Here is a 23,962-nt window from a genome sequence, read left to right on the forward strand (position 1 = left end):
ACGGCTACACACACCCATCCACACATAATCCCAGTTTAATGAAACCAGAGGAACATCAAAACCGCTATATTGTATCAGTGTCTCATTAAAATGGACATCTCTTGCTCTGTAGTTCATTAATGTTTTTAATTATTTAAAGCAAAATTTCTACACACTGTTGTGTTGGTGAATAGAGGTCAAGTTTTTGTTTTTGTTTTTAATAAACAAGAGCGGTTGTTTTCTAATTTTCAAAGTAAGCTGCCAAGGAAGGAAAGGCTGTGACTAGCTTTGAATATATCAGATTCCTGGTATAATTGGTTGTGTTTTTCAAAACATACTGCTAATATTTGGAGCGACTTTATACATATTTATGGGGGCGAGGGGTGGCAGGAGCCACACTAGGGGACTAGTGGGGAAATGAAAGGATATCCAATTAGCTGTGGGTGGAAATTAATTGTGTAGTCCTGTAGAAATGACCAAACTGTTGAATCACCACATCTAAAAGAAAAATGACAATAACAATTTAAATAACCAAAGTGTTTGTGTGTGTGTGTGTGTGTGTGTGTGAGGTGATCTCTAGACACTGCTGGGGAACCTCTGGCCTTGACTGTGCTGGCTTCAGAGGCTGTGGGCTAGCTGGTCCCACAGACAGCAAGTCTCAGAGGCTGGGGAAAGGGGATGCTGAGGGTGTGGAAAGATGATGTGATACTGTGGGAAATGGGAGGAGTTGCTTTTCCTTGCTGCCAAGATGCAGTAAAAAGAGAAAAAAAAAAAAGGTCAAGAGTAGATGAGAGGGACCTGAGTGAGTTCCATTCCCAGTAGAGAACACCTTGGAGAGGAAGGGGGTGGCGAAGACACGCGCTGAGTTTTCCCAGACAGCTGGACAGCTTGGAAGGTGGCAGTCTGGGGACTCCAGAAAAGTGATGAGCACTTGAAGTTTTCCTAATGGAATTCTTCCTGACATTGTTTAATCCACATACCTGGTCTGTGATTGTCTGTTAAATGGCTTTCTCTGGCATCTGTACCCTTGGGGTCCCTGTAGTAAGCAGATGGCATCCTCAAACTGGGTACTTAAGAAGAGTTTAATAAAGGAACTGTTTGCCAAAGTGTGGGCCCAGTGTGAGGAAACCACAGGGATGGTGCCAGGGGCTGGAACAGCGTGGGGGAGGACAGTCGCCTGGTCTCCTGGAGAGGGGAGGGGAGGAAGCGGCACTGAACCTCAGCAGTGGGAAGAACCACTTCGGAAGGCAGCTTGGAATAACCTACCAGCAGAAAGCCAAGGGGACAAATGCCCCAGCCTCTCTCTCCCCACATCCTCCAATTGCCTGCTGTTGACCCCCTTTGGCTAAATCCCAATTTGAAGTCAGCCTTGACTGTGGAGCTGTCCAGTCCAAAATCCATAGTCAAGTGGTAAGCTGCAAATCTGAATAAAAGTTGACATTGCAGGCTGTAGTCCAAAGGCCAAAAAATCAAGCAGAATTTCTATGCTACAATTTAGAGAGAGGATTTCTTCTTCGGGTGGGAAACCTGTCTCCTCAGTCTTCTCTGAAGACCTTCAGCTGATTGGATGAGACCAACCTGTATTTTGGAAGGTTGTTTGCTTTACTTAAAGTCAACTGATTGTAAGTGTTAATCCCACATTTAAAATTCTTTTTCTTTGCCATCTGCAGAGATGTGGATGGACCTAGAAACTGTCATAGAGGGTGACATAAGTAAAAAAGAGAAAATCAATTATCATATACCAACACATAAAACATTGCATAAATAAACTTATTTGCAAGCAGAAATAGGGACACAGACATAGAGAACAAATGTACGGAAACCAAGCGGGGAAGGGGTGTGTGGGATTGGCATATATACACTGCTATGTATAAAATAAATAACTAATGAGAAATGACTCAACAGCGCAGGGAACTCTACCCAGTGCTCTGTGGTGACCTAAATGGGGAGGAAATCCAAGGAAGAGGGGACACGTGTATAGGTACAGCTGATTCACTTTGCTGTAGAGCAGAAATTAACACAATATTGTAAAGCAACTATACTCCAACAAAAGAGGGGAGAAGGCACAGGGGAAGGGAAAATTAGGGGTATGGGAGTAAGGGATACAAACTACTATGTATAAAATAGAGAAGCAACCCGGATATACTGTATAGCACAGGGAATCATAGCCATGGTCTTGTAATAGCCTTTAATGCAGCATAATCCGTAAACATACACAATCACCATGCTATATACATGTAATGTAATATGCTATACACATGTAATTAATGTAATATATTAAATCAACTATACTTCAATAAGATATAAATACCTTTACAGAGACATTCAGACTGGTATTTGGCCAAATAGCTGGTCACCATAGTCTCATCAAGTTGACGTATAAAATTAACCATCACGGTTCTCATGGTGGGGCAAGATGGAAGCAGAGCTACACTGAGGTTCAGTCAAAGCCTTAGTTTAAATATTACTCACATGTGTTGAATTATCTAATCCTCAAAACAATATGGTGAAACCTCTGTAAACAAACTTTACAGATGATGCAACTGAAGCTCAGAAAAGTTATTGCCCAAGGACACAGCTGAAATGCGGTCGAGGCAAAATCCAAGTCTTCTGAATTCAGTTCTAGACAGTTTCTAAGTGACTAGCACAATCTTTTAAAGTTCCATTATGAAATCACATGATATCTAGAGTTGACTTAACTCTTTATTGACTGGGGGATTTTTGCAGAAACACTTGTGGCTGGTGATTTGCTATGTAAGCGAAAATTGAAACATGCTAGTCAATAATATTCAGGTAACAAAAGAGGTATTAACATGTTTCTGGTCAATAATGTGTTAAAAACAATACAGTTTGGAAGCAGGTGAGAGTATGGATGAAATGTGATTGGTCATGTGGTTAATTGTTGGGCTGGGTGATGAGTACACAAAGGTTCATTGTATTTTTCTCTACAATTCTGAATATATTTGAGAGAATTTCCACAATCAAACATTAAATATAATCTCACAGCTTGGTCAGCAGTTGGCATTTTACAAGATGGAGCTAACCACTTGAGCCCACTCATAGCTGCATGAACTCAAGCCCTTTGAATCAAGCTCTGCTTTTTCCTGCTCTGCTTTTGAAGGGCATATTTGCCACAGAACAACGGCAGTTACAGCAGATGTCTTTACTGTCAGGTTACACTGAGTGTCTTCTGATGACACGACCCTTTTACCCATGAGCCAACTTGCAGGTCATGCCACAGTGTGCTGCTCACAAGCACAGACTCTGCAGCCAGACTGGGTTTGACCCCTGCCTCTGTCACTTACCAGCTGTATTCCCTCGACACGCCACTTAACCTCTCTGTCCCTCAGCTTCACTGCTCAAGAAGTAGGACATCAATAGTACCTTCCTCCTAGGTTTTATTACAAGGACTGAAGGAGTCAATATTGCTCAGAGACTTAGTCCCTTCATACAATAAGTGCGATGGAAGCATGGATTGAATAAAACCTACAAAACTCTCTATAAGAAAGAATTGCTTTGGACTGCAAGTGGCTTTCTGATTTTTGTCTCCCGATGCTGGAAGAGAAAGCAAAAAGTAAATTGTTCATTCACTCAATAATTATTGCAGAGAAGGTAATGGCAACCCACTCCAATACTCTTGCCTGGAAAATCCCATGGATGGAGGAGTCTGGTAGGCTACAGTCCATGGGGTCGTGAAGAGTTGGACACGACTGAGCGACTTCACTTTCACTTTTCACTTTCATGCATTGCAGAAGGAAATGGCAACCCACTCCAGAGTTCTTGCCTGGAGAATCCCAGGGATGGGGGAGCCTGTTGGGCTGCTGTCTATGGGGTTGGACAGAGTCGGACATGACTAACGTGACTTAGCAGCAGCAGCAGCAATGATTGAATCCCTGTTTTATATCTATTATGATGATGATCATAAAGACAAAAGTCTTTGACAACAAAGAACACAGTTTAGTTGGGAGAGGCAGACCGTTAACTAAATCAGTAGTTCTTAACATTTAAATATAGACCTTCAGAGAACTGTATGAAGTTTATGGATCATCTCCACAAAATATACCTACACATAAATTATTGGGTACCATGTTAAGAATCCCTAAAATAAACAATTATAAATAGTATGATAAGTATCATGATAGAGCTATGTATCCTGCTTATCTCTCTAGACAAATTGCTCTCCTCTACCCACCCTGCCCATCCCCAGTTCTACCATATTGTCTTCTTTCAGTTCTTGAAAGAAATGGTTCCCCAAGTCTCGGTTGTACACCTCAACTAGAAAACCACAGATAAGCAAAAACATTCTAGGCTCTAAACATTCTAGAAACAACTAGAAAACCACAAATAAATAAGCAAAAACATTCTATACATTGTGTGTGTGTATATATATATATATATATATACACACACCTATGTATATACCCCAAGATATGTATATTTATTTATAAATTGTACACATGCATTATCACCATTAATTAAGATGTCCAGATGAGAACCATAAACAGGCCCAGGTTTGCCTTTAACAATAGAGGATGCAAATCCATATTTCAAGAAGACTTGGCGATAATTTTGTATTCTTTTGGTAGTCTTCTTGTCAGGTCTGATTAATCCATTGTTTTTATTTCATAACATGGTTGACAAAGAACTTGTATGAGGCAGTGTCAGTTCAGAAGAAAATTCTTGTTCACTTGTACTTACATTATCAGCATTACCTTCCGTCTGTGACTTCTTCGCAGTAAACTCTGTGAGCCATGTTTCACTTCGTGAGGTTTGGTTTAGGCTAAGTCATGTGATCCATGCATTCACATAAAAGACACACAGACACTGCTTGTAGGGCGTGGCCATTCTTCCTTCAGAATACTTCATGGGCTTCGTACTTTGCATGGCATGTGACCCTCTGACACTATAGGAGTTGCTGGTTTCAGCCTGTTTATTAGATCATCGTAAAGCTTAATTTCTTTTTCAGTTAGATTAAAAATTCAGCATAAGGGGATGAATATGTTTTCCTCCTGCTTCCTAATGGGTTATCTTATGCACCCTTTGGAGAATAAGTCCTCTACCATGGAAACACATGCTTGAAAACACCAGCCCTTCTAGTTACAGTCTTCCCAAAGCTGTTTGCCACCTGGAGCACTTTGGCTGGGCACTTGCTCTTGGCCTAATTCCTTCATTCCCTGCAGGGTGTCTAACTTCTTACTTACTCTGGGCAGCTTTGCATAACATAATAACCAGGTGGAGGTCTTCTGTTCACCTCCCTGGCACTGCTTTATACCACAGATACCTGCTGCTGCTGCTAAGTCGCTTCAGTCGTGTCCAAATCTGTGCGACCCCATAGACGGCAGCCCACCAGGCTCCCCCGTCCCTGGGATTCTCCAGGCAAGAGTACTGGAGTGGGTTGCCATTTCCTTCTGCAATGCATGAAAGTGAAAAGTGAAAGTGAAGTCGCTCAGTCGTGTCCGACTCTTTACGACCCCATGGACTGCAGCCTACCAGGCTCCTCCGTCCACGGGATTTTCCAGGCAAGAGTACTGGAGTGGGGTGCCATTGCCTTCTCTGCAGATACCTGCTAAGTTTCAATTAAGCCAGGTTTACCAAGGTGAGCAAACTGGACGTGGCCCATCATTCACAAAGATTACGGCCTAGAGGAGTTGGACATGAATCAAGCAGTGATTCAAATATATATAAAATTATAATTGTGTTACAAGCTTTGATGAAGTACAAAATGTGATAAAAGCATAGAGAGCAGAGATTTGATCTAACCTGGGAAAATAATTAAATTTAATCTGAAGGGCTTCCCAGGTGGTGCTAGTGGTAAAGAACCCACCTGCCAATGCAGGAGATACAAGAGACATGGGTTCAATCCCTGGGTTTGGAAGATCCCCTGGTGAAGGGCATGGCCACCCATTTCAGAATTCTTGCCTGGAGAATCTCATGGAGAGAGGAGCCTGGAGGGCTATAGTTCACAGGGTCGCAGAGTCGGATATGACTGAAGCAATTTTGCATGCAATCTGAAGGAGTACTAGTCAAAGGGAAGAGAGAGTCCCGGGGGAGAGCGGGGCATAAGCAAAGGCCGTGTGGCAGAAGGGGGCATTTATTTGAACACTTACTATATTTTTTATAATTCCTTGTAAAATTGCCTCCACCCCTCATGCAATGCTGAGCTCTATGAAAGCAGAGACCAACAGTCTTGTTTGCCATTCTATCACCCTTGCCTAAGAGAATGCCTGTTACATAGAAGTTGCTCAAGAAATGTTTGTTATGAATGAATGAGCACATAGGAAACACAATAAACCCGGACTGGGGACTGGGAGAAATTTTCTCAGAGGAAACAGCACCTGGGTTGGTATATAAAGAACAAGTAGGATTTCACTACAGGAAGAAGCTGGAAGAATCCGGGTGAGGAGGAGCGGGAGGTCACAGGAGGACAGCAGGAGTTCTCAGGGTATGTGAGGACCTGCAGGGGTTTTGTACATATGGAACAGAAGGTGAGACTGGAGAGGCCATGGGGAGGGGACACAGAGAACCCTGCTCACTGGCCTTCGAAAGACTAGACCAATGGAAAGGTGTAACACAGGTGCAGGAGTGACGGCCCCAACCGAGGTGGGTGCAGTGAGAATGCAGATGCCACTAGCCAAAAGGGGGCACAGGAAGAGCAGCTGAATGTGACGGGCTGGGGCTGGGGACTGCAGGGCTGGTCAGGCTGAACTTGAGGTGCATGGGACATGTGTGTGTACTCAGCCGCTTCAGTTGGATCCATGGGATTCTCCAGGCAAGAACACTGGAGTGGGTTGCCATGCCCTCCTCCAGGGGATCTTCCGGACCCAGGGATCGAACCTGCATCTCCTGCATTGCAGGCAGATTCTTTACTGCTGAGCCACCAGGGCAGCCTGCGTGGGAACATAGCCCCAGACATAAACTGTAGTGGTCAAGTTTGCTGGTCTGCCGTCACGCGTCAGGGTGAATCAGGGAGAGGGAATCCTAGTCCGAGTGCTGGATAGGATACAAAAATGGGGAAGACTCTGCCCTGTCCTCAGGTGAGTTCCAGTCTACCAGGGATGCATTTATACATAATTACATATAAAGTGGAAGACGTTAGGTAAGAGAGAGAAGAATCAAAAACTACTTCTGGAGGGGCCAGCAGAGGAGGGAACCTGCTTAGAAATGCCCCATGGGGTGAAAGTCAGAAGTCATTCATATTTCGTAGTGGAGGCAACAGGAAAATGTGGGTGTCTCGTTGGCGTTAATCTCAAAAAGCTAGTCCTTTAAAACCTAGATTCCTCAGTGACTTTTAAAAATAGCCCTTAGCATGGAGTCTTTCTGAAAGTCTAAATAAATTGCCTTCATTGGTTTCCCCTTGTCCGCACATTAATCTTCTCAGAGGCTGCAGCACATTAATCAGGTCTGCTCTCTTCTGGAATCGCCTTTCCCGGCCAAGTTCTGCCATGGATGGTGCTCATCGACTCCACGCCCTGCCGGTGCTGGTGGAAAGGAGCGTGCTCTGCCTGTAGGTCTCTGAAGGCCCTGTGGGGTCTCCCCCGTGTTTGGGGTCCCAATGGAATTTTCTGGCCCCCAGACATCAGGGATCTCCATGTGGACAAGCCACACCTGTTCTGAGAGCTGTGCAATTTTACCACCCCCTAAAAAGTTGTTTTTTTTTAAAAAAGCTGATATTCTTTAATTTTTTTTATTTATAAATTGTTATTTATTTCTTTTGGCACCAATGAGCAGCATGCAGGATCATCATTCCCCAACCAGGGATTGAACCCACAGTCCCCTGCATGGCGAGCACAGTCTTAACCACTGAACCAAGACAGAAGTCCCTAAAAAGACTTTTCACCCCTCTAAAACTTTTGAGTGAACCCCATCCATTCCCAGGGATATATTTACATCTAGTTGAATGATTAATAGTTGAATGATTAAGTAATTTGGCTAGATACCTCCAAACTGCCTGCTTCAATAAATATTCTAGAAGTGGCCCAAAGCATCTGAGTCGTGTGGTTCTATGCCTTTCTCCCTCTGCCCAGGTACTATCATCACCATAGCCAAGTGTGCCCTTGATTTGTGGGACAGTCAAGCTGAGCTGGGTGCCGTCAGGCAGCATCTTCTTAGAAGCTTTGGAGCTCCCAGCAGGGCGTCTCCTAAATTATTTTTGTCCCTGTTGATTCCACTTTGCCCCAAATCTGCCACAATTCACGGACTCCCCAGATCTAGTTGACAGTGCTTTCTCCATGTCTACAAAATGCACTCTGCCTGCACCCCAGCCTCCCCTAATGAGTTTGGCCATCCAGCCTGTCAGGGGTCCTGTGGGCTGGCTGGCCTGTGAGAGAGTCATTTCGGACAAAGAGGGACCAGGACTGGCTTGAGCACCGTGCCCAGACGGGGTAGGATCGGGGCTGGGGGGAGCCTGCACGGACTACTCAAGGGATGTTGTTGATTTGCAAAGAAGATCTAAAGGGTTTTGTTTTGTTTTAGTTGAGAGTTGTTTTATCCAGTGGGAACTTTTAGGACTTCAAGCCCAGGAGACAGCATCTCAAGTAACCGTGAGAGAACTGCTCAGAGGAGGTGAGGAGGGGGACCCAGGTTATACAGATGTTTTGCGACAAAGGGCAGGTAGTCGGAAAATCAAAAGATAATTGTTAATTAAAGGAAAACCAGATCTCCTAAGTTAAGGAATTCAGTACTTTTCTCTGTATGGGAAGATGCAAGCATCTAGGCTCACTGAAGTCATTCCTTTGATATGCATCTCAGCAATCTGGGGCCAGTATCCTGAGTTTCCTCAGGGCTCGCTGTAGGGAGTGGTTGCAGTCTGAAGAAGCTCTAAAGTTTTGGGTAGAGCTGGGAGCCTGTTTGCATGGCTTGTCCATGGCTCTGTAGCCGACCATGAGTCAGGAAAGCTATTCTGTGTCTTTAATTAAAGGGCCATCAGAGGTAAAGACTCTGCCTGCCAATGCAGGAGACCTGGGTTCGATCCCTGGGTTGGGAAGATCCCTTGGAAGAGGGCATAGCAACCCACTCCAGTATTCTTGCCTGGAGAATCCCATGGACAGAGGAGCCTGGCGGGCTACATAGTCCATAGGGTCACAGAGTCAGACATGACTGAATGACTGAGCATGCACACAAAGGACCATCAACAGCAGTCCAGATTCATAGACTCCTAGATCATCCCCAGACTGAAAAACTGAAACCCATAAGGCTGTCCTCCTTGTTCAGTCAAGCCCTTGATTGTAATTGAGGAGGTGGGCTCATTTTGAGACTGAATCGGCAGTGGAGGTCTCACCCCCACCCCCCCACCCCCCCAGAAAGCTGACAGGGACTGAGAAGCCAGTAGTGTGTGGGGTTGCCTTCCCCTCATACCCTGTCCCCTCTTGGCTGTCTGAAACTTGGTTGTGTGTGTCTGACGTTAAGGGCCAGGCTTCTTCTACTCATTATCCAGACAGTTATTAAAACAGTCTGAAAAATAGCATCCTTAGACTTCAAAGGCAGCTGTGGCCATGATTGTTAGAGAGAAATTTTTTGAAATGGTTGACTTTAAGTTGTTCTTATTCAAAAATGACAAGGGGAGAGCTCTGAATTTGTAAAGTTGTTTGAATAACTTTCTGAGTTTATTGTCAGGCAAGACAGGTTGAACTAAATGATATTTCAAGTCCCTTCCAGCTATGAGAACCATGTTTTTCATAGGTGGTTGGGCAAGTAAGGGGCTTCCCTGGTGGCTCAGACAGCAAAGAATCTGCCTGCAATGCAGGAGACTGAGTTCAACCCCTGGGTCAGGAAGATTCCCCTGAAGAAGGAAATGACTACCATCTCCAGTATTCTTGCCTGGAGAATTCCACGGACAGAGGAGCCCTGCAGGCTCTTTGCATCCATGCGGTCACAAACAGTCAGACACAATTGAGTGACTCAGTTCAGTTGCTCAGTTTTGTCCAACTCTTCATGACCCCATGGACTGCACACCAGGCCTCCCTGTCCATCACCAACTCCCGGAGTTTACCCAAACATGTCCATTGAGTTGGTGATGCCATCCAACCATCTCATCCTCTGTCGTCCCCTTCTCCTCCTGCCTTCAATCTTTCCCAGCATCAGAGTCTTTTCAAATGAGTCAATTCTTCACATCAGGTGGCCAAAGTATTGGAGTTTCAGCTACAGCATCAGTCTTTCCAATGAATATTCAGGACCAATTTCCTTTAGGATGGAATGGTTGGATCTCCTTGCTGTCCAAGAGACTCTCAAGAATCTTCTCCAACAAATTGAGTGACTAACACTTTCAATTTCTGGACAAGTGAGAAACATAGTGGAAAGACGATTGACCTTGATCTGGAACAGTTAGGCTTCCAACAAACTCAAGTTCCAAGTCTGGAACAAGTAGGTGCCAGGGGAGACCCCACTAGGTAGAAAACAAGATTCCTTAAGGAATTTAGGTTCCAAAAGAGGACCTCAGTCCTTAGAGGATGCAGAATGAAGTGTTATCCTATCCTTGGATGTGCTGAAGTCCTTGGAACCAAGGCCAAGATTCGGTCAGAATTGGGGCTCACGGCAAAGCTGGGGTTGGATTAAACAAAGCAGGAGGAATGATTGGAAACGAGGGACCAGGATCAGATAGAGACTGATAGCCAAGGTGGTCTGATGCTAGCTACTAGTTATGTGCTCTAAAATTTTTACTACTTGGGGACAAGATGGAAAAGGTTGAACCTCAGATCTGGTTTGGTGGCCTCAGTTGGAAAAAAGCAAATAAATGAATTTCATCTGGTTATTAACGTTAATATTGAGGAATGAACTATAAAAATACACACACAGAGAATGACTGAACCTCTGGGAACATCTGCACAGATAGCCAAGCCAGCAGAGTGATATTCAGGGCTGGCTTTTAGATCTGATTCTGGAATTGTCCTCCAAGAACCTGTAAGTGTGACTTTTCACACAGATCACACAGTGAAGGAAGTGCTTAACTAATTGTGCCCAAGAGAGTTATCAGAAATTAACGAGATGCCAGAGATGGACCATCAACAAGCCATGAAAGAGAGACCTCAGGTCACAGTTAGACAATTCAACAACTAGAGATATTCTCCCAAGGGGTGGTGCTGTGTCCTTGGCTTTGCAGACATCTCGGAAGGTTAAAGGAAGATGGGCACACTGCTCTAGAAACTGTTCTGTTATTCCTTTCCTGCTCCCAGCTCTAGGCATCTCAGTCCTAAGCCCTCCAGCATCTCCCACCCCATCCCACTTGTGCTACATCACCGCTTTCTATGGGGAGCTTCAGGGAGGGTTGAAGAAGAGTTTGGACCCCCAGCTGGCTTCTGCTGGATCGGCCACTCACCAGCTGCATTTCTGATCTTGTTCTCATCTCAGAAATATCAGTTTTGGTATTCTTGCCTTAGTGCCCTTTTCTTGGTCTTGCCTGTTTGGTTAAAGCACCACTTCTCACAGTGTGCTCTGGGGAAGCTTGTGTGCGTGTACAGGTTCATATCAACATCCTCTGGTTTTAGTGTGCAGTGGATGGGGAGGCAGAGAGAGGGTTGGAGTAACAGCCAAACCATCTTCCTTCCCCCTTTGTCTTAACACATTCACGTGTCAGGCTTGAGGCTGAAATGCTGTGCTGCAGAGCAGCAGTCCACAAACTCTTTGTCACCAAGGACTGGTTTTATGGAAGACAAATTTTCCATGGAGTGTGGAGTAGAGGGGTGATGGTTTAGGGATGATTTAAGCGCATTACATTTTTTTCTGCACTTTATTATTATTACATCAGCTCCACCTCAGATCATCAGGCACTAGGTCTGGAGACTGGAGACCTCTGCTGTAGAGAACACGAGTTGGGGGTGGAAATGCCCTGGATGAACTTCCCAGGTGGTGCTAGTGGTAAAGAACCCGCCCACCAATGCAGCAGAGGTAAGAGACACGGGTTCAATCCCTGAGTCAGGAAGATCCCCTGGAGGAGGACATGGCAACCCACTCCAGTATTCTTGCCTGGAGAATACCATGGACAGAGGCACCTGGTGGGCTACAGTCCATGGACTGCAAAAGAGTTGGGCACGACCTAGTGACTAAACAACAATAGATGATGAATATACTCAGCACGTGGCTTTCCTCTTGCTCACCAGCCTCCCACCCCTGTTCTCTGCAGGAAGACAAGGAAGGGAGCAGAAAGCAAGTGGGGAGATGCCCTTATGGGAGGAGCTAGAGGGTTGACAAGTCCTCGCTCCTCGCCACTGAGAAAGAACTGTGGATGTGGCTCTCCCTGGCTGCAGAGGAGGTTGGGGAGTGTGGGGTTTTGTTTTTCAGCTGGAATTAAAATCAGGGTGTAGTTAGTAAGGAAGAGAGGGAATGGATATTGGAAAGGCAGCCTTACTATGTTAAAATAGATTAATTACTGTATTAAAATACATTAATACACATTCCATTCTGCATATTCCTTTAGGGTCTCCTAAGCTTCCTTTTTGGCATCATGGGACCTATAAAATAAGGCTGGTCTGGCAACATAGGGTAAACGGAGAACACGGCTTATGGATAAGGCAACTCGCCCCAGGGACATGGGTTGATGTGAAACCCACCCAACTTCTCCAAGGGCTGAGAGCACCAATCTCTGTAGCCCAGCCACCCATTCACCGTAATACTGAGCTATATTATAGCTACTGCTGCTGCTGCTGCTAAGTCGCTTCAGTAGTGTCCGACTCTGTGCGACCCCATAGACAGCAGCCCACCAGACTTCCCTGCCCCTGGGATTCTCCAGGCAAGAACACTGGAGTGGGTTGCCATTTCCTTCTCCAATGCATGAAAGTGAAAAGTGAAAGTGAAGTCACTCAGTCGTGTCCGATTCTGTGCAACCCCATAGACAGCAGCCCACCAGGCTCCTCCGTCCATGGGATTTTCCAGGCAAGAGTACTGGAGTGGGGTGCCATTGCCTTCTCCGTATTATAGCTACAGCGGCTTGCAGATCAGCACACAGGCACTTTATTAAGTAGTGTTTGTAGAATGGCTCTGTAGTAAAGAATCTGCCTGCAATGCAAGAGACCTGAGTTTCATCCCTGGATTGGGAAGATCTCCTGGAGAAGGAAATGGCAACCCACTCCAATCTTCTTGCCTGGAAAATCCCATGGACAGAGGAGCCTGGTGGGCTACAGTCCATGGGGTTGCTAAGAGTCAGACACAACTGAGCGATTATCACTTTCACTTTGTAGGACAACACCTGTGAGGGGTGAGGGACACAAGACTTGGCAAAGGAAGAAGCTGGGTGGCAATAAAATTGGCTCAAAGCTCTTAGGAGATCCTCTGGGGAGCTCTGGAGAGGGAACATCTTTCAGAGTTGTCCCACTCTGAGACAAGGAAGTCAGGCCCTCATCCCACCCCTCCCCACTCTGACCAGTCACTGGGCGTGGGAGGGGATGTGGCCCTGGAACAGGGGCCCTCAGGCTGAGGGCAATGCTCAGACTGGAACTTGATGGAGAGCCATCAGCTGCCATGACTCCCTGCAGCTGTGGAAACGGGTCCCTCAGTCCCAAAGTGGGCTGGGGTCTATGCAGAGCTCCCCTAATTCACTACTGGGGGCTTTGTGCTCTACAGGGAACAGCCATGCCCTCCTGCAAAACGGCCCTTGGTGGCCTGGTAAGAACAGAATACAGGAAGGTGTGAAATAAAAGGCTTACCTGGAATGGCATCTGTGGTGTTCTCATGTGAAGTGGCGTCTCAGCCCATGCTGAGTCCCAGAGGCTTATGGGAGAATCCCACCTGATTTCAGCAGCCCCGGAGGCTTGACAACTGTGCTCCACCTGCTGTTTATTTGAATTCAGCCAGGCTCTTCTGCGGCATTCATTATCATGGACATCATGTAGCAAGAAGCAGCTGAGAGCCTGAAACAAGCTCCCAATTTGTCTTTGGAAAATTTTCTCCATTATGAGCAGAGAAAGATTAAAGGGATAATAATACCTCACATGGATATCATGCTTTCCTACCAGCAAAGAGCTTGCAGATGTATATTATCTTATTTGAGCCTCACAGAGCCTATAGCCCTGTGAGGTAACTAGAATAGGAATTACTATTCATCATAGAGGTGAAAATATTGTGACTTTAGAAACTCATGACTCCATCTTATATTCCAAGAATAGGTTGCATTTCTTAATTTATTTTTTTTTCTTTACCATGATCCTTTCTATTCTCGAAAAATCCAAGAAGGCTAAAGCAAGAAGGCAAGTGGGAAAAAGACTTTCCCTTCCCTATGCATGTCTGCTCTATGGCATCTTTCTCCAATCTCTAATACTACAATATGAGAATGAGGATGCTGAAATTAAACTACCGACAAACAAGAAAAATATGGCAGCTGTCAACTTCTGAGACTGCATCACTTATGTATTTTTAATTAATTTGTTTTAGAGTATAGTTGCTTCACAGTGTTGTGTTAGTTTCTACTGTACAGCAAAATGAATCAGCTACACGTATATGTATTACGTCAGTTAGTTCAGTGGCACAGTCATGTCCGACTCTTTGTGACCCCATGGACTGCAGCACACCAGGCCTCCCTGTCCATCATCAACTCCCGGAGCTTGCTCAAACTCATGTCAATCCAGTCAATGAAGCTTTCCAACCATCTCATCCTCTGTCGTCCCCTTCTCCTCCTGCCTTCAATCTTTCCCAGCATCAGGGTCTTTTCCAATGAGTCAGTTCTTCACATCAGGTGGCCAAAGTATTTGAGCTTCAGCTTCAGCATCAGTCCTTCCAATGATTATTCAGGACTGATTTCTTTAGGATGGACAGGTTGGATCTCCATGCAGTCCTATGTATCCCCTCCCTTTTGAACTTCCTTCCCATTCAGGTCCCCACTGTGTATTAAGTAGAGTTCACTGCACTCTACAGTATGTTCTCATTGAAATTGAAAGTGAAAACCGCTCACTCGTGTCCAACTGTTTGTGACTCCATGGCCTGTACAGTCCATGGAATTCTCCAGGCCAGAATACTGGAGTGGGGAGCCTTTCCCTTCTCCAGGGGATCTTCCCAACCCAGGGATCAAACCCTTGTCTCCCTCATTGCAGGCAGATTCTTTCCCAGCTGAGCTACCAGGGAAGTTCTCATCAGTTATACATGGCATCATTTTATGTCATGATCTTTTATATCATCATTTATATATATATAAAATCATCTATTTTATACATGGTATCAATAGTGTACCTGTGTCAATCCCAATCTCCCAGTTCCTCCCACCCCTCTTTCCCCTTTGGTATCCATGTATTTGTTCTCTACATCTGTGTTTCCATTTCTGCTCTGCAAATAGAGAAAAACTTTCTATATCATATATTAGTGCATATATGTGGAATCTAGAAAAATGCATCCCTTATTTATTGTGCCCCTGCTGCATGCCATGGGAGTGGTAAAAAGGGTGAATAAAATGTATAGTTCTTGTAGAGCTAGCAATCCAATAACGGATATAAAATAGGAAAAGGACTAACAAACATTAGAGCGCAGAAGTGGAGCCCTGCTTGACAGTTTCAGAGGAGGCACAGACGCCAGGAGGCATTAACGGAAGTGGCAGTGTGCGAGCCAGTCCCTAAGGGTGAGTTGTGCTTCTTCCACTGATGATGAAACACACTGATGACCTTGTGAGTCAGCCAGAATCCCGGGCTTCCTGAGTGCCAGCGGGGCTGAAATGCAGGCAGGAGCGTCCACTGTGTTGCTGGTCAACTCAGGTCAATATTTAGCCCACTGCACACTTGTTACCACCAGCCAGCCACCTAAACAGCCCGTGCTTTCTTGCTCTTCCATTGGCTTATTTTTTTAAAACACATTTTGTCTTTTCAACACTTCTTGTAGCATTGGATAGGGTTATTACCAGAATTTTTAAAAGAAATGTTTACTGCAGCTTCCCATGAAAAATAGACTCCCTAGGCTGGGACATCACAGGGTCTTCGGGGAAATTCAGAAGCCACTTGGAGCAGCAGATGCTGTCATATCTTCACCAAGTCAGATGTTTTTTTTTCACACACAGGTGATACATAAGCTTGTTTCCGAGGGAAACAGCAGGACTTTGAAAGGGGTGTTTTTTCCACAGTTGCCCGTTTGTCTTGCTTTTTTGTTCCACCTTTATTATTCTCCTGGAGGGAATATTCCTAATAGGATTAATAAATGAAAATGTAAATAATGTGACTATTGAAATATAGATTTTCCAGGTATACAATTTATTACCAGCTTGGTAGAAGTGAAGTCATCTGATGCCATCTGTTCCACGGCCACTTCTCATGCTGCCAGGGGGAGAGGATTTCACAAATTAACAGCCAGAGCTCCCAGGAGTCACTGACCTTGGGAGAAACTGGAGGGAGAGAAGGGCGTCAACTCTGGGAGCAGAGAAAACCTCCGACCATAAACTGGTGTCACGTGGGCACAAAGTCTTGAATCAATACCAGTGAGGGCCTGATGCCTAAACTCTAAATAACCATTTGAAAGCTTGGGGTGATGGTGGAGGGGGTAGATTTAAAAAAAAAATAGAAGGGGAAATCAAGGGGAGAGGATAATTAGCAGTAAATGTGTCAGATCCTTGAGCAACAATGTAGGCTGATGGGGTGTGTTTACAGGCTTGACCCTTCGGTGGAATTATTTGCAAGGCTGAATGAACCCATGCACACTTTGGAAATCAAACTTCCTACTGGGGAGAATCTGTCTTTGCCTCACCTTGGTGGTCCTGCTTGGCTGGACAGCAGACTGGGAGATTTCAAGGCTTAGCTGTGCCGCTCACCAGCTCCACAGCATCTCTGTGTCTCCGTTTCCTCATTAATCACCTGAGAAGACTGGGTGTTCTGGTCTCTGGAGTTGCTCAATCTTTTATGAATGATTCCATTTTCAGAGTCAGAAGTTTCATAAAATCCTCCTTTGCTAGCGTCATTCAATGTCACCCTTGATATCTCCTGCAGAAGGACATGGAGTCTGTGGTGAAGTGTGGTGACTTTGCCTTCATCAAGAACCATCCCCTGCAAGGGGGGAACGTGGACACCCAGGTAGGAAACCTGGAGAGTGAAGGAGTCGTATCAGGAGCCACGTCTTCCCCCGGGGAGGGCAGTGGAGTCTGACTCCACCTTTCTTAACTGGAGAAGGATAAACCCCAAGAGTCCGAGGGGGCAGTCTGCCTCCTCACAGCTTCTCTCGGCCCATCCCTCCTCTCCTCCTGTTTCCAGTCAAGGCTCTCTCTCCTCGCTATCAGCGGTTGACTCTTAGAACAAGGCTGTCTGGGACAGAGGCATGTGTTTCTGGGAGCTGGTGTGGACCTGAACCGAAGCAGGAGCCGGGAAGCATCTCCCTTGCCGGGGCGGTGGGCTGGAGGAGGAGGAGCTTGAGAGCTGTGTGGAGATGGGGTGGCTCCAGAGAAAAGTGAGATCCTGCCCCAGGCTGGCATTCAGGGGCCAGGCTCCCGAGGTGTCTCTGAGAGGTGGGTTTTGGAAGGGGCTTCTGAGGAGAGGGAGGAGGCCATGAGTCTCCTACTGCAGCTGGAGAGCCAAAGAGCAGCTGGGGCAGTTTCCCTCCCCAAAGCCTTCAATTTCTTCAGAGCCTGTTGTCTTTCATGGGAGACTGAGCTGCTGCTCCTCTGTCACTCATTCACTCAACGAGCGCTCCTTGCCTCTGCAAGGCACTATGGATCCCGTGTGGGGGGAAAAAAAAGTTACATGTAAAATTCTTATGCCTTCAGGGAGCTTATGGTTTAGTGGAGTAGACAGGTGCTCAAGGCGTAGTTGAGGAGACTTCCCTGGCGGCCCAGTGGTTGAGACTTCACCGTCCAGTGCAGGAGGTGTGCATTTGATCCCAGGTTGGGGAGCTAAGATCCCACATACCCCATGGCCAAAAACAAATAATAATAAAACAAAACAGAAGCAATATTGTAACAAATTCAATAAAGACTTTTAAAAATGGTCCCTGTGGAAAAACATTTTTCAAAAGACGTAATTGAAAAATTATGAAATGATAGCAAGTGGTGAGGCGTGTGAGGGAGCAACGTCCAGCAGAGTGAGGACAGAGACGGTGAGGGAGGGTTGGTTTTCTGTCACGTGGTGAGAGAAGGCTTTCTTTCTGAGCTGAGACCTAAATAAAGCGAGGTGGGGTGGGGGCAAGCCCTGGGGATTTCTGGGGTTAAAAATCTGTCCCCGGGCTGAGGGAACTAATCCACGAGGGCCCGAGGCAGGCGTGTACCTCCTCTGTCCAGAGAACGTGCCGCTGGAGCAGAACGAGAAAGAGGAAGGGTTCTAGTGATGCCATCCCAGACGCCAGCAGACGCCAGCCCAGGGCCCCATGTGGGACCCCGGAGTTGGTTCTCAACGTGATGGAGACCATGACGGGATTGACAATTGCGAGGGGTCACCCTCGGCTGGCCTGTGGAGAAAGGACTTACCTGAGGGGAAGAATGGGGGCTGGGGACAGGATTTTGGCGCTGCTGTCCACCTGGGCCAGTAAGTGACAATCCCTGATGCTTTGCCACTTTGTAGGATGTTAGCAGCCCAGGCAGGGAGTCCTGGCCATCCCACGGAAGGACGCTCCGGGGACCAGGGCTGCGGGGCCACTGGATGCCAGCATCTGAGAGCACGACTTGCAGACAACTGGGACCATGTGGCTGCAGAGCTTTGATGTGCTGAGTAAAGATTACAGGTTGTTCTCCAGCTCTTTCCCCAGCATGCTGTAGGAGAAAAAAAGACAAAGCTTTGTAGTCAAGGAGATCTGTTCAAATCCCAACTCTACTGCTTCCATGTACCACTTCAGGTAAGTTACTTCATGAACCGCAGACTCCCACAGACTCCCAACTTGAAGCACGGATGTGAGGGTGTGAGACGGTTCATGCCTGGCTCTCTGTCACCTGTTACTGCTCTTCAGGAAGCGTTGGCTGCCGTGACATCTATGGTCCTGCTCCACCTCCCACTGCAGACGACAGTCCTGCCTCCCATTATGGCCTGGCCTGCATGCATGCTCAGTCCTGTGCAACTCTGTGCGACCCCATGGACTGTAGCCTGCCAGGCTCCTCTGTCCATGGGATTCCCCAGGCAAGAATACTGGAGTGGCTTGCCATTTCCTTCTCCAGGGGATCTTCCTGACCCTCGGATCAAACTGATGTCTCCTGCAAGTCTTCTACATTGCAGACAGATTCTTTAGAGCTAAGCCACCAGGGAAACCCCTCTATTATGGGCTGCATCACAATTAATGTTAGAAATCTCCTCCAAGCTAAATTAAGCACTGCCACGTATAGGGGAGAGGGGGCCAGGAATCTGGAAAATCAAATAAATTATTGTGAAGTTTTCCATATGCCCCCTTCCTTTTCCCAGGAAATCAGGGGCCCAGGGGAGGAACAGAAAGCAGATATGTGATGGGCAGCTGTGTGATGTGGGAAGCCTGCAACCTGTCCAGCTTCAGTTCTGACCCCTGTGAGGGAAGGGTCGGCTCTGGACCACCGGTGAGGCAGGAGACAGAGGATCAGCGCTGATCTCTAGCCTCTTCCCCACACTACGGTGGGAGGGCAGTGGTGCCTTGAGAAATCTGTAATCCTTGCCCCAGGGTCTTACAGCATCGCTGAGAAGCAATGACATCCTCCATTTTCCCTGATGCCTGTTCCCTGGTTTCCTCCTACAGAAACCAGCCCTGAGTCCATCCAGGCAAGGATGCTATGGTTGGAGACAGATCCCATCCACTCTCAGCCAAGCCCCTCTTATGTTCAGGCATGCCACACTTCTCTGCTTTTATCCTGGCTCTTATCACCATCTGATTTGTGTTTGCTTGCTTACTCTTTGTCCTGCTCACTGGAACACAAGCTCTGTGAGAGCAGAGGCCTCCTAGTCATGCCCACCACGGTGATCTCTGGTGCCCCCAAAACTGCTGGGCACAGAGCGGGCACTCACCAGCCTTTGGCTGAGGGAGCTTGAGAGTGAGGGAGTGTGTCACTGGTGTGCAGCACACGCATGCTGGGTCCACGGGGTGCTAAGGTATCTGGACTTGGCTGTTGACCAATACGTGGAAGCAACAGCCCAGCTCATGAGTGATCATGGAGAGGCCAAGCAATGCAACCCTTCAAGCTGCAGTTAAATGACCTTGACATACACACTTTAGTATTAAGTGAATTGATCAAACAGTTCCTCAGCTGCACCCAGAATGGTCACCGGTTAGCTGAGTTTTCCCCTTTTTGCCCTGCGTAGGCAGATTTGGAGTCCTGAGAGTGGGGAGTAAGGCAGAGAAGAGGGATGTGAATAACGCAGGTTGATGTCAGAAAGGGCATGACACAACCTCAGATCTGCCCAGAGTGGGATCAGGTGGCCAGCTGGATATATGGGAGGCTCATGGAAAACAGGTGAGGCAAAAGAGCCCAGCAGGCCTTTAAAATAAAAAAGGCTGCCTGCCCAAGCAGGACCACGTGGATGCTCCTGGGGGACCAGCCTGAGACTCTACAGCGTCTCATGATTTGCTCAGACAAGAGTCCCTCCTACCATATCAGGCCTGCTTTTAACTGTCCCCCTAATGACACCATGTATTGATAATTCCTAAATTTAAGCCTTTGAAAGTTCTGCTTGTACCTCAGTTAATCTGGAGCCCCAGCCTGCCTGCACCCGTATTAGACATAAGGGATGGACACAGACAGCTTGGAAATCATCTATTTTGCTTATCCCATATGGCTCCAGCAGGATGTCCCTCCAGTGTCTGTTGGGGCAGAATTCTGGAGAAGGGACAGGAGGGTCCTCGGGAGGGGGCGGCGGGGGACGAAGGAGATGCAGGGCTCTGGGCTTCACTCTGGCTCACTCAAACACCTTCTATTGTGCTTCATTGACTTTAGCCGCTGATGGGACTGTGTTTGCCCATTCATTAGAAAGTACTACATTTCCCTTCCTCTCATTTATTTTTTAGTCTGCTCTGCCCTTGGTAGTAGAAGTGAATCACTGTGTCGTGTCCGCTGCTTGCCAGCCGGGGGCTCAATATTTTCCTTTCTGAATGTAGGCAGAAGCCCAAGTAGCATCAGTTTGTCTCAAACAGAATCACTTGCAAAGCTGCTTTGTTATCAGTGTTTGGTCAGTGGATGAAGAGCGTTGATGCTGTACGCAGAAAGAGTGTGCTGTTTGGAGAGCTCTCTCCGAGTCTCATTTTTCCCCAGGCCTGGCATTGCCCTCTTGAGAGACATGAAATAGGGGGTTATGGTGAGGATTCAATGAGATGACGTAAGTGTTTGGCACACAGGAGGTAATCAAGTCATATTCGGTCTCTTCCTTATACTGATGTGTAAGCTCTGTGTTAAGGCCTAGAGGAAAGACAGAAAAATGACTCTCCACGACGCTGAGGTGTGTGTCCACCCCTCCTGACTTGGTTGTCACTAACCCTGGTCTTTTGTTGATGCTTTGAAACCATCTTCTTTAACTCTACCCAAAATGTATCCCCCAAACCTGTGGGGAGGGTGAGAATTTAGAAACGCATTTCCCTCTCCACGCTCCTCATTGTGTCACTGTCTCTCTGAATCAAAGATTATAACAGAGGATGAAAAACTCATCAGAGCAACAACAAATATTCCCTCTAAGCCGTCAGCAAAATGAGATCGTTTTCAGGACGCCCGTCAAAAGGACCAGAAGTGGAAAGTGGAGCCATGGCGCCACCACGTGGTGAAATGGCAAACGACAGCTTTTACGGCTGTGGGTTTTTTTTGGTTTTTGTTTTTCCATTAATTTCGTATCTTCGAGTTTTCTAGGTGGCGCTAGCGGTAAAGAAGCCGCCTGCAGATGTAGGAGACGAAAGAGATGCGGGTCGATCCCTGGGTCCAGAAGATCCCCTGGAAGACGGCATGGCAACCCACTCCAGTATTCTTGTCTGGAGAATCCCACAGACAGAGGAGCCTGGCGGGCTACAGTCCATAGGGCCACAAACAGTCAAAAGTGAGTGAAGCAACTGAGCCGGCACACGTTATTTTCATAGTTACAGGCCTCCACCTGACCCAAGGCCAGGCTCATCAGAGCACAGAGCTGAGCCTAGGGTTCACGGGGACCGGCCATGCTAACACAGGGGATCGTCACACAACTGTGCTAGTGAGGGTGACAAGCAAGAGAGTGGAAATGGATGAGCAGAAATGAACCTTCTCTAGAGGAAAAAACAATAAAGCACCCTGTTGTTTATGGCTCATCAGTGACACAAGGAAGTATTTTGCTGTTCTTATACCACTTGCCTCAGAATTACCTGCAGAGCCTGGTAAAGGTGCCGACTCCTGCCCAGAACCTCCAGGGAGGCAGGCTGGCAGCCTGCATGTTTAACAAGCACCCTGGGCGAGTCCGGGGAACGTTACAACCTGGGGGCCGGAAGGGGACCGGAGACATGAATGAGGAGCCCTGAAGGCTCACTGGGCTCATCCTATAAAAAGAGAAAGTGAAGAGAACAAGCAGGAGGAGAAACGATCACATTTAAAAGGGACAGAAACTTCAATTATCCTTCAATTAAAAATAAAATTTTTTAATAGTTAAAAAAAATAAAAGAGACAGAAAATTGAAGGGAAAGGGAATCCTCAAAACAGGCAGATCTTGGATATATTGTGAGTTCAGGTCTAGACCACAGTAATAAAGCACATATCGTGATAAAGAGAGTCACAGGAATTATTTTTTGGCCCCCCAGTGCATATACAAGTTAACTTTACACTACAGTGTAGCCTATTAAGTGTGTGATAACATTATGTCTACAAAAGAAATGTGTTGTTTTTCAGTTGATCAGTCATGTCTGACTCTGTGACCCCATGGACTGCAGCATGCCAGGCTTCTCTCTCCTTCACCATCTCCCAGAACTTGCTCAAACTCATGTCCATCGAGTCCGTGATGCCATCCAACCATCTTGTCCCCTGTCGTCCCCTTCTTCTCCTGCCCTCAATCTTTCCCAGCATCAGGGTCTTTTCTAATGAGTTGGCTCTTCGCATCAGGTGGCCAAAGTTTGGAGCTTCAGCTTCAGCATCAGTAATAACATTACGTCTACAAAAGCAATGTGCCTACTTTAATTTTGAAATACTTTATTGGAAAAAAAAAGATAACCATTATTAACAACATAGGGTTGCCACAGACCTCCAGTGTGTAAAAAAGGCAGTATCTGTGAATCACAATAAAATGAGGTATGCCTGAATAGATTACTACACACACCCACACACACAGAGTCTTACATGTGCAACTGGCTGACTATGTGGATAGGGATTTGTTTGCTGGGCCAGTGAACCCTTAGTCACTGGTAAATTGGAAGGACTGATACTGAAGCTGAAGCTCTAATACTTTTGGCCACGTGATGCAAAGAGTCAGCTCGTTGGAAAAGACTCTAATGCTGGGGAAAATTAAAGGCAGCAGGAGAAGAGGGCAGCAGAGGACAAGATGGTTGAATAATATCACCAATTCAATGGACATGAGTTTGAGCAAACTGGGAGATGGTGAAGGACAGGGAAGCCTGGTGTGCAGCAGTCCATGGGGTTGGTCACAGAGTCGGACAAGATGTAGCAACTGAACAACAACAAAAAGTAAAAACAAAACCAAACTTTCATTTGAAACATTTGCCTTGTTTCCACGTCATAAATACTCCCACCGTGGCCTATTTCCAGTCACAACCTGACATCACTGAATGCAGAGGAAATGCATAATCGAGTATTTCACCATACGGATTTGGTCGTAAATCACCCCAAGAGCTTACGTAACAGTAAAATGTAATAAAATAATTAGGAAGGGCTGAGCTTTGAGTATTACCTTTGTTTCTAATGTAATTTATTTAAAGTTTATATCATTTAATTTTTAAAATAAGCAGTATTTTAGCAAAATTCCTGAAAATCAGCTCTCGTGAGCTGATCTGAGCCAGTTTGCAACTCACCACTGCTGCTGCTGCTAAGTTGCTACAGTCGTGTCCAACTCTGTGCGACCCCATAGACGGCAGCCCACCAGGATCCCCTGTCCCTGGGATTCTCCAGGCAAGAACACTGGAGTGGGTTGCTATTTCCTTCTCCAATGCATGAAAGTGAAAAGCGAAAGTGAAGTCGCTCAGTCGTGTCCAACTC

At 46.5% G+C, this 23,962-nt stretch overlaps 2 long non-coding RNA genes across 3 annotated transcripts; one reads left to right on the forward strand and one right to left on the reverse strand.

Annotated features, from left to right (window-relative positions):
* Positions 1-1,042: 1,042 nt before the first annotated feature.
* LOC109557650 (uncharacterized) lies at positions 1,043-2,441 on the reverse strand. The gene is made up of 2 exons (XR_002180572.2): positions 2,291-2,441; positions 1,043-1,670 (listed from the first exon to the last, which is right to left on the reverse strand). It is a non-coding gene; the product is annotated as an uncharacterized lncRNA (long non-coding RNA).
* On the forward strand, positions 1,168-23,196 carry LOC139182762 (uncharacterized). Of its 2 annotated transcripts, none has more exons than XR_011566314.1 (3): positions 1,168-1,601; positions 16,863-18,693; positions 21,647-23,196. It is a non-coding gene; the product is annotated as an uncharacterized lncRNA (long non-coding RNA). The 2 variants fall into 2 exon arrangements; XR_011566315.1 differs by lacking the exon at positions 21,647-23,196 and having other exon boundaries at positions 16,863-17,374; positions 18,423-20,637.
* The last annotated feature ends 766 nt before the right edge of the window (positions 23,197-23,962 follow it).

Source organism: Bos indicus, chromosome 4 (genome assembly GCF_029378745.1).
Source record: "Bos indicus isolate NIAB-ARS_2022 breed Sahiwal x Tharparkar chromosome 4, NIAB-ARS_B.indTharparkar_mat_pri_1.0, whole genome shotgun sequence".
NCBI lineage: Eukaryota > Metazoa > Chordata > Mammalia > Artiodactyla > Bovidae > Bos > Bos indicus.